The sequence below is a fragment of the Moschus berezovskii genome, chromosome 3, assembly GCF_049115385.1.
Source record: "Moschus berezovskii isolate FMDL1 chromosome 3, NW_MosBer_1.0, whole genome shotgun sequence".
NCBI classification, from domain to species: domain Eukaryota; kingdom Metazoa; phylum Chordata; class Mammalia; order Artiodactyla; family Moschidae; genus Moschus; species Moschus berezovskii.
Window position 1 is genome coordinate 127,101,475 of NC_142462.1, and position 17,472 is coordinate 127,118,946.

Sequence of the window (17,472 nt, forward strand, 5' to 3'; positions counted from 1 at the left end):
CTCTGAGATGGTAGACTTGGCGGACGCGGAGACTCTTCATCCTGACTGAGATGCTGGTGGTTACAACTCACTTGGGACATAGGGATCCTTTCTGGCTGTTTCCCTTGCCTCCCTTTCATTTTGAGCCCGGAAGTGTTGTAGGTAGGTATTTTCCTTTTATAAGCATAAGCCCATGGTCCAAAGTTTTCCCTGGACAGCCTGATAATCTACAAGACAACATATTTATGCACTTGACAGATATTTGCCTGGAACCCACCGCATGCCAGACGCCCCTCTAAATTCTGAGATGCCATGGGAGGAAACGCGCCTCCCTCCATCATGGAGCTGACAGGTTGGAGGGCAGTAAGGCCTCTGTTTTGTTACAAAATGGGTTGTGCTTCTATGACCTCGAGCGAGCGTCGGATGGAACCCTCCCCTGCCCCCCAGAGGCTGTGCCCCCGGGGGCTGAGCTGTGCCCGTAGCCCCGTCAGCACTGGGGCGGGGCTGGGTGTGGGGCCGTGGGGTTCATTGTGGCATCCAGCGCCTGGCACAATTCTGGGCACACAGTAGGTATTTTGTGAATATGCAGCCGTTGTACAACTAGCTTTTTCCTAAAAAGCATTCTGGGTTCTAGTCACTGGTGAGTTCCCAAGGGCAGGAGAATGTCTGTTTTTTGGTTTGTTTTTCTTGCTTTCTCATGGAAGCAGCTCGTTCACATGGGATGAATAAGACCATGCCTGCTCTTCAGGGATGTTCTCTTCACCTGCTTTTATTTATACAAAGTCACCTGGAAATTGTTCTTAAGACACGGGAAGAAATCAGGTCATGATCCCAGACCATCTGCAAAACGGTTCTTCCCCAAGAATCCTCAGAAGGATTCAGGAACTATCCAAGGGAGAAAATGCTAATGTTCCCGCATCTTTCATGAGCCAGCTTTCTCCAGCACCCGAGAGGACTTGCCAGAGATGTTTTAGGTAGCTCGCTCAAACCGAGGGGCTTCGGGAAATGCACTGTGGGTGCCGCCGCCTGCGCACTGCTTGCCCTGTGTTTGATTTTCCTGCCAGAGGCTCGGACTTACCCAGAATCCGCCTGACTTGGCATTTCCTGACTTTCGGCTTTGGACCCGAGCGGTGTTTAAACAAAGGGCGTGGAGCCCAGTGGGGGTGGGGACCAGGCATTGTTGGAATATCACACGGGATAAAAAATTAGATGTCCCTGTCAAACTAAGTTTAGGCCTGTGAGCCATTGTTTGCTATGTGACAACAATGCTTGTCCATTTTATGACAGTGAAAAGAATTAGCGGAGCTGCATACTCTGATGTAAGATATAAACTGGGTGAATGGGCTAAGTCGCTTCAGTTGTGTCTGACTCTTTGCAACCCCGTGGATGGTAGCCCGCCAGGCCCCTCTGTCCGTGGGATTCCCCAGGCAAGAATCCCGGAGTGGGTTGCAATGCTCTCCTCCAGGGAATCTTCCCAACCTAGGGATCGAACCTGTGTCTCTTATGTCTCCTGCATTGGCAGGCGGGTTCTTTACCTCTAGTGCCACTGGGAGGCCTGAAATGGGTATTTCCTCTTAAACAAAAATCTCCACTTAACTGCCCGTTAGCCCTCAAACCGCCAGTATATTGACCTCCCTGGGTGGGTGGGTAGGGAAACACCTTCTGGAATGACAACAGGTGAAAATAGTCTAGACTTAACCTTATTTCTATGGAGGGTGCCAAGGTTTTTGTGAAATGACCTACTTAACAGAAACAAATTGCCCATTGCTTGTATCTTTCCTTGATCTACCAAAGAAATGAGCTTGATTTTTTGTTTCTTGCTTTCTAAATGTTGTAGGGGGTTCAGATTAAATAATCATCGTCTTGGTTTTACTAAAATAAAGTGAAGTGAAAGTCGCTCAGTCATGCCCGACTCTGTGACCCCAGGGACTATATAGGCCATGGGATTCTCCAGGCCAGAATATTGGAGTGGGCAGCCTTTCCCTTCTCCAGGGGATCTTCCCAACCTAGGGATCGAACCCAGCTCTCCCTCATTGCAGGCGGATTCTTTACCAGCTGAGCCACAAGGGAAGCCCTAGAATAGGCTTGATTTAAAATATTCCTACCAGGTTGTGTACCTAAATTTCTTTTCCTGGCGGGAACGGGCCTCCATGAAGAACTCATCTTGTAAGGCAGCGGTGGGTGTCTGGTCTGGGGGCTGGAGCGTGCCGCATCACCCCAGCTATGTGGTCCCAGGAACTTGCTTCTGCCCCACAAGCATCTTTTCAAACCAGCCCATGGAACAGCCTGAGGCCTGGGCTGGTGGGGCGCCAGGGCGCTCATCATCCCGGGGAGGCGGGGACCCAGCCACTTTGGGGACTTGAAACTATCTGTTTGTCACTTCCTTGCTGGAATGAAGCAGGTCCAAGAGTGGGGTGTGTGAGATAAAGACAGAGGGGGTCCCCACACATGAGGCTGCTGCTAGAAGTGTGGTCTGGCCCCTGGGCTTGTGGGGGCGTGTCCCAGAGGCCACAGTCCCCTGCCAGCTCCCCTCCCCCGTCCTCACGGTTCATGAGCACGTTCCGTCAGCAGGAAGTTATCTGCGCCTGTGGTGTGCAGTGCGTCCGTTCAGCCCCTGCTCACTGAGTGTTTGCTAGGTTCCAGGGAGCACGCGAGGGGCAAGAGCCCCAGCCATGGGTCACACTTGCCCCCAGAGCCACCGCATCCAGAGGAAGGAGGGGCCAAAGGGATCAGTGCCCCCCCCACCCCCTCATCGTGCTCCTGGAGGGCCAGGGGGGCGGGGGCAGGCAAGTGTCCCTCTGCTGGAGGCAGAGCTGGACTGGGTGCTTCCTGCTTCCCTGGCGCATCCGTGATGCCCAGTGGGGAGGCCTACTTGCTGCTCATGGCTATTAGAGGCTCAGACACCACCGCTCTGGGAGGGTGGGTGCCAATGCCAGATAGCAGAGCTTTCAGAAGAATTTTAATTACTGTAAAAATAATGTGTGTGGAGAAGACTCTCGAGAGTCCCTTGGACTGCAAGGTGATCCAACCAGTCCATCCTAAAGGAAATCAGTCCTGAATATTCACTGGAAGGACTGATGCTGAAGCTGAAACTCCAATACTTTGGCCACCTGATGTGAAGAACTGACTCATTAGAAAAGAGCCTGACGCTGGGAAAGACTGAAGGCGGGAGGAGAAGGGGACGACAGAGGATGAGATGGTTGGATGGCATCACCGATTCCATGGACATGAGTTAGAGTAAGCTCTGGGAGTTGGTGATGGACAGGGAGGCCTGGCACGCTGCAATCCATGGGGTCGCAAAGAGTCGGACACACTGAACTGAACTGAATCTGTGTGCATTATAGAATATTTTGAAAACACAAAATGTTTAAAAAATTAGAAAAATAAATAAAATCAAAGGCACAAGAACAACCACTCTGGTCATTGTTTTCTCCTCAGATATTGTGTCAGAGGCTGTGTGTGGTCCTTTAAAACAGTATTCTTCCTTGTTTACTTCAGGTGTCATCCCATCAATTTCCTGAAATTTTTATTGGAGTGTAGCTGATTTACATGTTCTTTATGCTTTAGGTGTAAAATGACTCAGCTATACATATATCCCACTCTTTTTAGATTCTTTTCCCATACAGGTCAGTAAGAGATTATAAACAGGATTTTGTAAGGACTGAGTAATATTCTGTGGCTTAGATTTGCTTTCCGGTTTAAAGTTGTTCTATTTACAAACAAGGGCTCGATGCCCGTCTTTGTCCGCAGATTATGCTTTTGTTTCTTGATGTTGTTCAGCCGCTCAGTCGTGCCTGAGTCTTCGTGAGCCCGTGGCCTGCAGCACGCCAGGCTCCTCTGTCCTCCACTGCCTCCCAGAGTTTGCGCAAATTCACGTCCACGGAGTCAGTGATGCCATCCACCCGTCTCTCCCTCTGCCCCTCCTTCCTCTTTTGCCTTCAATCTTTCCCAGCATCAGGATCTTTTGCAGTGAGTTGACTCTTCAAATCAGGTGGCCAAAGTATTGGAGTTTGATCTCCTTGCAGCCCAAGGGACTCTCAAGAGTCTTCTCCAGCACCACAATTTGAAATCATCATTTCTTCAGCCCTCAGCCTTCTTTGTGGTCCAACTCTCACATCCATACTTGACTTCTGGACAAACCTTAGCTTTGACTCTACTTTGAGTCTAGTTTGTTGCCTAAGTGGTATCTCTGCTTGAAAAGCGTCTTTTAATTTCATGGCTGCAGTCACTGTATGAAGTGATTTTGGAGTGTTTTTATTGGCATTTTTTAAAAGTTGTTTCCTTGGGATGGATTTCTAAAAGTGGACCTGTTGGACCAAAGTACATCTGTTTAGTTCAGTTCAGTCGCTCAGTCATGCCCTACTCTTTGCGACCCCACAGACTGCAGCATGCTAGCAGGATTCCGTGTCCATCACCAACTCCCAGAGCTTGCTCAGACTCATGTCCATCGAGTGGGTGATGCCGTCCAACCATCTAATCCTCTGTCATCCCCTTCTCCCCCCACCTTCAATCTTTCCCAGCATCAGGCTCTTTTCTAACGAGTCAGCTCTTCGCATCAGGTGGCCAAAGTACTGGAGTTTCAGCTTCAGCATCAGTCCTTCCAGTGAATATTCAGGACTGATCTCCTTTAGGATGGACTGGTTGGATCTCCTTGCAGTCCAACGGACTCTCAAGAGTCTTCTCCAACACCATAGCTCAAAACCATTGATTCTTCAGTATACATAAGCATTTTTAATGGTCTTTGGCAAATATCCTCAAATTATTTGCAGATAATAATTGAATTGTCATGGGAGCTTTGTTCCTGGAAGCCCTTAGTGCCGTGGCCCAGGCTCCGACTAAGTCAAGCGAATGCGGCCTTGTTGTCTTATCTGTGTTTCTTTTAAACTAACAAAGCTAATTTTTAAAACCCATGTTTATTTCCCTTTTTTGGGTCGATTCTGCTTCTTGTTCTAATTGTCTGTCTTCATCTTAGCGGCTATTTCCATAGCCTTTTTTGTTGTTGTTCAGTGAATATTCACCTTCCTTTATTATACAGGTTGGAAACATTTACTCAACTCATTTAATTTTTGAATGTTTTATTTTACAGATGTTTTGTATTTATATGTTGAATCTAGTCTTTTTTTTTTCTCTATTTCTAGGAAGAAATTGAACTTTTGATGTAAGATGACACTACTGCAATATTTTAGATTTTAAATGCTAATGCATGCTAGGTGGCTTCATTCGTGTCCAACTCTTTGTGACCCTATGGACTGTAGCCCACCAGGCTCCTCTGTCCATGGGATTCTCCAGGCAAGAATACTGGAGTGGGTTGCCATTTCCTTTCCTTCTCCTGGGATCTTCCTGACCCAGGGATCAATACAAGTCGTCATGGTATTTAATGTATGGAACCAGATTCTGCCCCATTTGGGTTTAAAATGATGGGCTCAAAAAAAGGCTTCTCAGAATAAAACGGAAGACCTATTACATGAACATTTCAGTTTTATTTGATCACCACACAGTTAGAAAGACTTTCTGTTCATCTGGTCCCACAAGCAGACAAGAACAGTTCTTCAGGATTCTTTCTTTTGGGTTTTCCCCCAAATACATTCATTCAAATGTCATTTCTGTCGGAGGTTGGTGGCAGCCTGACTTCGAAAGGATCAGGAAGAGCTTGAACGCTCCTGGTTGTCAGGAAAGAAAATAATAATAAAGCCTTTGTTGTGGGAGGCGGAGGAGCGTGGGCTTGCTCAGGGTTCAGGACGGGGCGTTTGCTGCGGAGGTGTCCACCCTGACTCAGGGGCCTGGCGATCTGACCGGGCCTTGCGGGGGAAGCTGAAAAACCGTTCTGTGGTCCTGCCAGGGCTCAGAGCTGGAACTCGCTCTGTGAGGGGCCCGGGGCATCCAGAACTGGCAGTGAGTTGCCTCCGAGTCTGACAAACTGAACGTGGCAGGGTTCTGGTTATCCGAGGCCCCCAGTTGCCCAGCCCAGGGAACCGAGGTTTGGCTGCATCCCTACCGCGAAACAAAGGCTCTGAGAGGGCCAAGTTGGGGCTGGAGGCTGCTCAGAGGAAGGCGCGTTCTGGTGGCTTTGCGACTCTTTCCCTAAATAACACGGCCGTGAATCACAACCTCTTGGAGGGTGCTGGTGGTGACTGGTGGTGACTCAAACCAAGTGAACCAGTGAGCCCTGACTCTGCTCCGCGGGCAGGACTGGACTTGACCTGGAATCCAGGGCATAGCTGACAGCAGCAGGCCAGGAATTTCACTTGTTTTCTGTGCGGGGGCAAGATCTGAGCCCTGCCACACCGTGCAAACGCTGCCTGATGCAGGCCCGGTGTGCTCAGGGATACTTCCGGCCCCCGTGTCGGAAAAGTACTGCCTGAGTCACCTTCGCCGGGTGTCACAGGGCCTCCCCCACCAGGCCCGGAACCCCATGCCCTGGTCTCTCCCCTTTGCCTCCGAATGTTCTCTGGCTTCCCTGGGAGGCCCAGTGACAAGCCACCGGGTCTGGAGTGACTCACGGGAAGGCAGAACATCGGGGTCAAAGGGGCCAACGCAAGCCTCGCCCTCCTCCCCATCCCCACCCCTCCATGCCTGGCTCTGGACACGGAGCCATGGACACAGGGCGGCCGGGGGCCGGCTCTGGTCACTGTCCAGCCGGCCCCGGGGACCGAGTCTCCGGTTCCCACTTTAGTGTTTTCACGTCGGCTCTTGGATACAGCTTTCTGAGCTTAAGCCCAAACACACCTCTCTGTTCAGCTGGCATCTCGGGGCGCCTCCCCCAGGGCAGGCTGCAGGTCCTCCTCGTGGCCCCCAGCCCTGTCACCTGCTGCCTCTTCTCTCGGGCCCTCGGTGACCGCCAGGCCCTTGATCCTCCTCCTGCGGGCACTCTCTGGCTCCGGGGCCCCTGGGCGGTTACCAGACGTGGTCCTCCTAGACTCAGAGCCCTCCTCCTCCCCTCTTCCAGGCTCTAAGGGCTTCTCTTGTGGCCTTGCTGGGAGACTGCATGCTAACAGCCCGAGAACTACATGCATGTTAGAATGGAAGTGATGGGAGAAGTGAGCTCATGTGTGTCCCTCCTTGAAGCTGACCTTTGTAGAAACGGGCAACTCGGCAGAAATGGTGCCTCAGCCCAGAATCTGCTTGTTCGTTCCTTACTTTTCCTTTTTCCCCTTATGTGTTGATGGACGGCCAGCGTGGGCCATGGTCAAAGGTGTACCCCACCCTTGGAATGGAACTTGCTTATCTGTAGGGGACTTACTGTATGAACAAACAAGTCTTTAGCATCAGTAACAAAGTCTGCAGTGTACATTGTTCTGCAGTCCCCAACCCTGTTCAGATTTCACGTGAAATGACAGGTCTGGTTATTCCCTGGTATTCCATTACACGATGTACCACTATCAACAAACGTGTCTTTTGAAGACTTTTAGCTAGTTAAAATACTAAAGCAGGCCTTTAAAAAAATAAAGCAGTCAGAGCTGGGAGAAGAGAGGCTGGCCAGAGGGCCCGCTGGGTGCCCACCGAGGCTCCAGTTTGAGTCCCCGCCCTCTGCCCCCCAGGGCTGCACTCAGCTTCCTGGCTCTTTGCTTGCATTTTCCCTCTGATTTTTCTCAGCGGTCAGCTGCTGGGGGAGCTGGACCGGGGTGTTGATCGCTGCATGAGGGAAGCTCTAGCTGGGAGGCCAGGGGAGGGGGCGGCTGGGCTGTGTGGGGCCGGGACCCAGGGTGGCAGGTGACACATGACTCCATTTATCTGCAGCATGGCGTGTCAATCTTATCCGCACTGTAGGCTGACGACAAGCGTTCCTGGAATAAATATTTTCCTCCGGTTCGGTGTTCCAGCCCTCGGTCCCTGGCACGCATTTCCCTCCTCCTGGTCCACACAGCCGTGTATTGAAGACTCCACGTGCGTGGTCCGAGGCCTCTGGCTGGATGAGGGCTCCAGGCCTGACCCCTGTGCTGCTGCAGGCTCTGCAGCGGTCAGGGCCCCTGATGGACTCAGTGGCCGGCTGCTCGGGCTGTCGGGGTGGCCCCGGATTTGGGGAAGGCACCGGACTCCTCTTTGGCCCTGGGCTGAGCCACTGGGCACAGCAGCCTCCAGCCTTTTTCCTCAGGTGCAGCCCAGGGTCTGCCAGCCAAGGCTCCGAATCTGGCTGTTCCGAAGGTGCCTGGTGCCCCGGTGATCTTCCATCCAGCATGTCTGACCGGCCTGATGAGGGTCCTAAGTCACAGGAATTACTTAATTTGAGAGCAGAGTTCCTTCTACTTCAGGACGTGGCCGCGTAACTGGATGTGTACAGGAGGGCCCACGTCCAGGGAAGGGGCCGGGCGCCTCTCACCCATTTCTCCTGCCTCCTCCCCCTGCTCAGGGGAGTAAGTTGCACTCAGGGACCCTCAGGAGCTGTGGGCCTGGGCCTTGTGCCGGGAGTGGCATATTCCCCACCCCCTCAAGTCCACGTGGGCCCTCGACTCCCCGCGTCTCACGGATGCGTGGCTGCTGGGCTCCGGGGACTGTCAGGCCGGGGAGGCCGCGACTTCCCTGAAGGAAGTGGTTTGATGGGTCAGTTGTTCACACGAAGCTCAGGATGTCAGTCCTCTCAGTGAGACCAGCCTCTGGGCCGTGGATCGTGCTGGAACCCCGTCCGGGGTGTTGGGCCTTTGGGAGGGGAGCCCCAGGGCGGGGGCGGCAGCCACGGCCTCACCCGCTCTCGGCCACGTCCTCCTCTGTCACAGCTGCCAGGACACAGGCCGGCCCCTCCAGCAGCCCCTTGCAGGCCAGCAGCCCCGAGTCTCATGCTTCTTCTTCCAGAGTCACCTCATTTGCATCTCGTCCCCCACGTCGATTAGGGGGCAGCACACGGCAGACAGACGATGATACCCCAGACAGACTGCCGCCGCTTCCTCCTTCCTGGAGCGGGCAGGGGCCGCCGGGCTCCTCCCCAGAGTCGCAGTTCCCCATGGCAGGGCCGTGGGCAGGGACCCAGGTGCCCTGCACTCATGCCTCGGGGTCGTGGGTCGAGTCGCATCCGCCCAAAGCTGTGCTGACTCCCTAATCCTGGCACCCGTGGATGTGGGCTTATGAGAAAACGGGGCGTTCGCCGATGTCATCAAGTTGGGGTGAGGCCCCAGAGGGAGGGGAGAGGCTGCATGACTCAGGGTGGAACTGGGGGAGGCCATGGGCTGGGGGCGCCCCAGGAGCTGGGAGAGGGGGAGATTCTACCCCGAGTCTCGGGGGGAGCACGGCCAGGCCTCCCTGCTGCTCCAGCCCCAGGTGGGGGGCCCACTGCCCTCGGCAGCCACGGGGATGGGGGCCTGGCACGGGGACTAGGAGAGGCCTCAGTGTGGCCAGTGTGAGACGTGCGGTCACAGAGGCCCAGTGCAGACAGGGGTGGGGGGATGACACGGCCAGCACAGAGCGTCGTGGGCCCGGGGTGGGAGCAGAGCTGCCCCGCATTTCGGTCCAAGCTGGGGCTTCCCTACATGGCCCACGCTCTTCCAATACAGTGATGACGTTTACTCGTGATGACTTTAAAGGGGAATCAGGTAACTTTCTGAACACAAACAGCCTTCCCCTGGACGTGAGTCAGGCAGTTAAGAGCCACTGAGTCACGGCCGCCCGCGGCATGTCAACGCTGGGATCGCGGTTGGAGCAGTCGGACTGGACCCTGAGGTCACCACAGACACCCTCCTGCTGTCGGGGTATGGGGCTCTGGGGCCCAGCGACGCTCCGGTGGCGCCTGTGACGCTGGCCTCGGCGGCAGGGGTGAGGGTCACGGCCTGGCTCCCACCATGGCCTCTGCGTCCCGGGCCCAGAGCCGGCCACCAGCCCCGGCCGCCTAGGGGAGGTCCCCCTGACGATGGGCCTGGGGGCCCCGTGATCTCGGGCAGGGCGAGACTGTCCCGTAGGAGGACACTTCTGACCGTGGGGTGTTCCACTCTGCGTCACCCGCGAGGCCTCTTTTCACGCCCCCGCAGCCCCACCCCACACACAGCACGTGTCACCCAGGGACGGTCTCATCCTTCCTGGCCCCCTAAGAAAGCCACACAAACCTTCACGGCTCCTCCGTGCGTGGCCGTCTCATGAAGAGAGATAAATAAGATAATTGGCAGAGGTTCATTTATCTACTGGGTGAAATTTAATATCCGGGGACTTATTTCCCTGTAATTAGGGAGGGGGTAAAATGTCCAAAGTGGTGTTTCCCTGTCGGAGGAGAGTTGCCAAGGGGAGGTGTGAAGAGATTGTCCTTGTGTGTCCATGTGTGTGAGTGTGTGTCTGTGTCCGTGTGTGCCCATGTGTGCCAGTTTAGAATCCTTTCCCAAGCTGGCTTTGAGAGCACCCCAGTCCACCTTCTGTGTCTTTGCCATTTTGACCAGCTCTGTTTTCACTGGATGAATTCACATTTTCCATGGCATCTTTCTCTCCTTCTCCTCATATGAGGTTTTCGTGGCCTTGACCGATTTTGACCAACTTGGATACTATGGAGCATCCAGACCTATCAGAATTCTGGTTCATCTGAAATAGTTCTAAGCAGCACAGTGAATTCTTATGAGCTTTATTACGAGAACAGAGGTGAGGGATGATTTTAACAGGTGATGGCGGTGTTCTGCAGCTGGTCAGACGTTCGCGGCATCTGCCCGTCCATTTCAAGGAAGAGTCGCTTGTATCCGTCTGTCTTTTTTAAGCCGTATCTATTGCTTTTTGGCTGCGCTGGGTCTCTGCTGCTGTGCCAAGGCTTTCTCTAGCGGCGGTGCGCAGACTTCTCACTGCGGGGGCTTCTCTTGCTTTGGAGTGCAGGCTCTGGGCAGGCGGGCTCAGTAGTTGTGGCACGTGGGCTTCGTCGCCCCGAGGCACCTAGAATCTTCCCAGACCAGGGATCGAACCAGCGTCCCCTGCATTGGCAGGTGGACTCAGCCACCAGGGGAGCCCTGCCCGTCCGTCTTTCTGGCCTTGCATGGTGACGGAATGCCAGCTCACAGAGGGACCGCCCAGCCTCCAGGGGCAGGGCTCTCACTCCAGTCTCTGTGCAGTTCTCCAGACTCGGCACGGGGCTCCCACAAGCACTGCGACTTGTGGGGAGGCCTCAGGGCAGGGGGCCTGTGAGGACATGGAGCTGGAGCTTGGCTGGCCGGAGAGAAGATGATGACAGGGATGGAGGCAGGGGACCAGGAGGAGCCTCGTGCCTGGAGCTCCGGGCAAGGAAGGAACCGAGCCCGAATGGGGGTCCAGCCGGATGGGACTGGATGCAAGGAAACAACCTGTGGGGGTCCTGGAGCCCTGGCTGGCGGACAGGCTGGTTCCTTCCTGCCGGTCTCCTCGGGAGGGTCAGGGCAGGAGACTGTCGCTAGCAGTAGCTCCACTTGGCAGGTGGGCCCGTCTTTCCGGGGAGGGCGGATGGGCCTGGGCCTCTGAGCTGCCCTTCCGCGCTCAGAGCAGTTGGAGACAGCGCTCACGTCCGTTCACTGCCCTTCATGAATTAGTCTGCATGAGCTGCCCGTGTCCACTGGGCGCCCTGGGCCTGAGGGCCGGCCCAGCAGCTGCTGGAACCTTCCTGTCACGTCTGGGCTTCTGCACTCAGGCGGTCTGCTTTCTGCAGCCGCCCTGCTTCCCCGGCCCCTCCCGCAGAGCTGGGCACGGTCCCCCTGATGGAGCTGCCTCCCTGGGCGGGGCTGTGCCTGCTCTCCCCTTGCACAGATGCTGGGGTTTTCCTCTCCCCTCCCTGGACCAGGAGTGTTCTCAGGAAAAGACGACTATCAGTGTGAAGGAGATGCCGCTAACATGCCCTCTGATTCATTCAGTCAATATTAACCGAGGGCTGCTAGGCTAGAGGTGGAGGGACGTGAAAGTCTTGGCCCTGACCTGCGACTTTTAGGACTAGAAGAGTTGTGGGAACAGAAGGATAAACAGAAGTCCAGGTGGTAAGTATGGTGTTTCTTCCTGGGCACTCTCAGGAGCGGGGTGCTGCTTAACTTGGACGAGGCTTGGTTGAGAAAGGCTTTCCGAGTCTCCAGGACAAGCGTGAGGACAGAGGATGTGTGGACGTGCAGAAGGGCGGACACAGCCCCACTCAAGATCCCCAGCCTGGAGGTGCTGGGAGTTTGCGTTGCCCACAGGGTGGACCCCGGGTGGCTGGAGCCCGGCCCTCTGCCTGCCTGGTGGCCTGGAGCTGGGGGCTCTGGAGGGTTTGAGCAGGAAATTCATACAGTCCTCTCCACTTTTCACGAGTTGAATCACAAGTCCAGTGTTGGGGACTACACAAATGGCAGTTTTGCGTGGGCTGACCCCACAGGAAAAGGTCATGGGGGTCTCAGACGGGAGAGGACACCCTGTGCCCAGCTGGGGTGAGGCTGGCTGATCGGGACGGAGTAGGGGCAGGTGTGGGGACAGGGCCTCTGGCTGGACCGCAGGGCGGGTGGTGCGTCCAGCTCGGGTCAGAGGCTGGGGCCGGAGGGAGGCCAGGCACCTGGCGGGTGGTGGGGGGTGGGCCAAGTTAGCAGGACGTGCAGGTGGGTCCAAAGGAGCGAGGCTGCTCTGGTGGGATTTTAAAGATGGAGAGTGATTTGAAGATGCAGGGTCCTGCTGCCACGAGTCTGTCTCAAGTGACAGCTTGGAGTGGCCTCCTGGGGGTCGCTGGGGTTCCGACCTGGACTGGAAGGGACTGTCCTGCCAGCCGAGCTTGGAGGGGCCAGCGAGGCTTCATTGTTTCCCAGGCAGCTGGTAAGCAGAGCTGTGATGGCCAGGCCTGTTCCGGGAGGCCAGGGCTCAGAGAAGTTGGGACATCTGCTCAGGGCGGCTCAGCATGGGAGAGGAGGAGCCAGGATCCCGCAGGCACCGGCGGCCTCTCCCAGGTCACCCAGCACCCGCACTGTGACCCCGGGGTCACCCAGAGCCCTCACTGTGGCCCTAGAGGGTCACCCAGGGCCCTCACAGTGGTCCCAGGGGTCACCCAGGGTCCTCACTGTGACCCCAGAGGGTCACCCAGAGTCTCACTGTGGTCCTGGGGGGGGGGTCACCCAGCACTCTCACCGTGGCCCCGGGGGGGTCACCCGGCACCCTCACTGTGGTCCCAGGGGTCACCCAGGGTCCTCACTGTGACCCCAGAGGGTCACCCAGAGTCTCACTGTGGTCCTGGGGGGGGTCACCCGGCACCCTCACTGTGGTCCCAGGGGTCACCCAGGGTCCTCACTGTGACCCCAGAGGGTCACCCAGAGTCTCACTGTGGTCCTGGGGGGGGGGTCACCCGGCACCCTCACTGTGGTCCCAGGGGTCACCCAGGGTCCTCGCTGTGGCCCCAGAGGGTCACCCAGGGTCTCACCATGGTCCCGGGGGAGTCACCCAGCAGCCTCACTCTGACCCCAGGGCTCCCATCCTGGATGGCATCTCCTTCCAGAGCTCATCCACCTTGCTCCTCCCTGGGGTCGCACCCCCCCAACACCTCAGCTTCCCACTGTCCCCCACCGCTCTCACCCCACGTCCCGATGCCCCCGCTTCCACACAGTCCCCCCGGTTCTGCCGTCCTCGTCCTAAGTGAGGCTTGAGGCTCAACTGTCACGGAGGCCCTCTCCTAGCTGGTTTGTGAGCACTCGGGCGTCCGTCCTCGGGCTCACTTTCCATGTGGGCGGGGCTCGTCCCTATTGCCCACTTTACAGGGGAGAAGACTGAGGCTGAGTCAGGGCTGGAGCCGGAGACCAACGGGAGGCGGCAGGAGGTGGCCCCGCCCTCCTTCTCCGGGAAGCACACACCTTCCAGGGACCTGTCTGGCCACTCAGCCACGTGCCAGAGGATGAGGGGCGACCCTGGCGGGCGAGAGGAAGGCCCTGGGGAGGGTGGGGCGGTGGCCGCGGGGACCTGGGGGCTCTGGGGGCCCTCCTGGTGGGCACCCACCTGCTGGGACGCTCAGCTGTGGGCAGGCCCATCCTGGGGGTGCCCAGGCAGGCTGGCTCTGGACGGGTCAGGCCAGGCTGGGCTCTGGGAGGTGTGGGATGGAGGCCAGAGGAGTGCCCGGGGTCCAGGCCAGGCCCCGTGCTGGTCCAGGGCCGGCTCCAGAGCACAGACGACCCGGGAGCCTCCTGCCGGCTGAGCAGAGCGGGCTTCCCGCCTCGGTTCACGTCTGGCCGCCACGCTGTCGCCTGAGGTCCCCACACTCCAGAGGTGTCGGGGCCTGTGTCAGGCCGTCACACAGCACAGCCAGGGCAGGAGGGCTCCAGGCAGGAGCTGGGCAGCTCTCTGAGCACACACACGTGCGCGGACACAGGTGTGCGCACACTCGTGTCTCACTGGGGTCTCACGGAGAAGGGCTGTGTGACTGCTGGCCGGGGGCGTGGGCCTTTCTCTACCTACACTCTGCTTCCCCGGAGGCCGGGGCTGCAGTGGACGTCAGGTCGGCCTCTCTCACTCCCACCGTGGGCCGCCACTCCGGGCAGAAGACCCCTGTGGAGTCGCCCCCTCCACACAGACTGGCTCAGAGCCCTGGGGACCCCGGCCTGCCTGAGCCCGGGGTCTGGTTGGGACACTGTTCATCCCACAGGACAGGTGGACGCGTTAGCGACCAAAGGCAGCCAAGCCACAGGGGGCCGGCTGGGCATGGTCTGCCGAGATGTTCATGACTGTGCACAGATCTGGGCACATGGATGCACATCATGGCTCTGAAAAATCATTGAAAATGCCTCTGGGTACCGTATCTCTCACACGGACATATGTGTACCTCATCTGAGATACATATTTATAAATCACCTGGGTCTTGGGTGATTTAGATGGGCAGGTCTAAGTTAGATTTAAGAGCTACTCTATCTGAAACCTCAGCTTCTGCAGTGAATACCTGCAGGCAAGTGTGGGCTTCCCGAGCCTGCCACCATCTGCTTACATGCTGCTCTTTCTCCCCGAGCCTGTCCTGGGGACGCCCCGCGGACCCAGTCCCAGGGCGCTTCTCTGGGGGCCCTTCCCTGTCTCCCCAGGTGCCCGTCTGACCCCAGCCCCGTGATTCCCTCCCAGGTGGGGTGATGGATCTCCTCTCCGCTGAGGGTCCCTCCGCCTGGGCGGGGCTGGGAGAGCTCATAGGTGGGTTTTTAACATGAGAATGGCTCCTTCATTGAAGCATCAGGCAGGGAGGGAAGCTGGGCAGGCCTTCCCAGCTGCGCTGCCCGAGACCTGGGGGTGGAGTTTCCCCGCGGCCTGGCGGGTGGCCGGGCATCTGTCGGGAGCGGGGTGCTCACAGGAGGCCCGCTGCCGTGGCGCCCTGTCTCGGGATGTCTCCCGTCACTAACAGACACACCGAGGCGAGACGGCTGAAAGTTTCCTCCGGCTTCCCTGCCGCTTGTCCACGGGCTGGGGAGTCGGGGCAGGGCGGGCAGCCGTGATGGACTGGCTGGGCTGGGCTCCAGGCACACCTGCTTGAAAGGTGAGCCCATGGAATGGTGGGGCTTTCATCAAGGCCCCCAGCCCGCAGCGGGGAGCAGGGCTGGGGAGCCGGCTTCAAACCATGCAGGCGTAGATGGCAAGAAGCTGACCCTCCACCGCCAGGTCCGTCAGGGCCTGACTTTCTTTGATATTCTGACCCGGGAGCCCTGCTTGGAAGCCAGTTACACAATGTCAAACAGTCAAGACAGTGACACAGGCGTGAAGCATCTGAGATTGATGAGAAGAGGCTTTTATATCTTTGACTCCCTAAAGGAGCCTCCTGGACCCAAGGGCCACACTTTGAGGACCACTGTATTCATCAAAGCAAGTCCTGTGGCTGATTTCAAATTGGAGAGATAGGGAGAGAGACTGACCCCCTTTAGTGCTAGGAGCTCAAGGGGACGGGGCAGAAGGCAGGGACTCGGGGGTGGGGGAAGTTGGGAGCCAGGAAGCCCACTCACCCACAGAATTCTTGCCCAAGGACCAGGTGATCCTAAAAAGTGTTACTTTGGGGACATCCCCGTGATACAGCAGTTAAGACCCTGCCCTTCCAGTGCAAGGGGCACAGGTTCAGTCCCTAGTCGGGGAGCTGAGACCCTGCATTCTGCACAGTCCAGCTTAAAAAACAACAAAAACTGTTGCTTTCAACAGTCATCTTTATTTTTTCATGAAAACTCTAAAAGACTTAATTTTAGTTTCATTTTGTGCGTTTTAGTCCATTTCCCTCCCTTTTTATACTAGTTTCTCAAGAAGAAACTTCCCTGGTGGCTCAGAGGTTAAAGCGTCTGCCTCCAATGCTGGAGACCTGGGTTCGATCCCTGGGTCAGGAAGATCCCCTGGAGAAGGAAATGGTAACCCACTCCAGTATTCTTGCCTGGAGAATCCCATGGACAGAGAAGCCTGGTAGGCTACAGTCCACGGGGTCGCAAAGAGTCGGACACGACTGAGCGACTTCACTTCACTCACTCAAGAAGAAACCCTGACTTCTGGTTTTCATTTTCCTCTTCCCTTTTCAGAGGATGCTATCACTGGTTCTGGGGGACCTCATTCAAATCAGGACTGATGCCACAGGTCCTCTGCTATACCTTGGCCCTTGGTGTGTGACCCAGACTTGTCCCCAGCTAGTCTGCTCAGGAAGGAGGCTCATCTCATCGTAAGGAAGCAAGGGACCAAACAGATAGCGGCTGTCTGACAAGTCTACCTGTCCAGCCTCGCCTGGAAGCACCCAGACCTTTGGACTCACGGTATTGAGTCTATTTAGAAAAAACTGGAAGAAACATTTTTTTGATCACCTTCCCTGGGCTGGGTCTGGGATGAAAGTTACCCGAGTCTCAAATCTGGTGTTTCTCTGCATCCCTTAAGAGTTCTGTGCAACCTTCATGCCTAAACATACATCAAACATGGTGTTTAGTTTGTCTCACGGCCCTGACGTGAGTTCTGCGAAGAAGGGACAGGACCCGTTATTCCCAGTGCTGTCGAGGATGCTGGCCGACTGCACCAGTCAGGAGCTGCAGCTCCTAGGCCTGGCTCTTCTGCTGGGATGTGCTGGCCTCCGGTGTTCCAGATGAGGGACAGTGTCTTTAGATCGCCTGGGCTAGTAGCAGCGATTGCATGAGCTCTACCTATAATGCACAATCTTTATTTCTTTAAGCACCCACGTTCCTGAACTGAGCTTCCCTTCTTTTTTTTCTGACTTGGAGACACTGGCCTCTTCCTCGGCCACCCGGGGCGTCCCCTTCAAGGCTGAGGTCAGAGGCACTGTTCCTGCCAGGGCGCTGAGTGGAATGTCTCTCTAGGGGGAGAAAGTCAGCAACTAGGAGTGAAATTCTGCAGAGCAGAATGAGGAAGAGGCTCGCGAAGTCCTGCAGTCGTGCAGGTGGCCCCCAGGCGGGGACCCCCCGTCCATGGCAGAGGGGACGTGTGCAGGCGACGCTGGGGGTGAGGAAGCCATGGCCCAGTGCCCTGAGCCCTGGAGACCTGTGAGTGCTTCTCGGGCTCGGCGAGCTCTGCTTCCCCCCTTCCTGCTTCTTTCCTGTTTCTTTTCCTTCTGTCCGTCTCTCTTCCTCCCTCTTTCCTTCCTTCTTCCAAGAACCGCTTTTTATTTCTCTCTCTCTTTTCCCC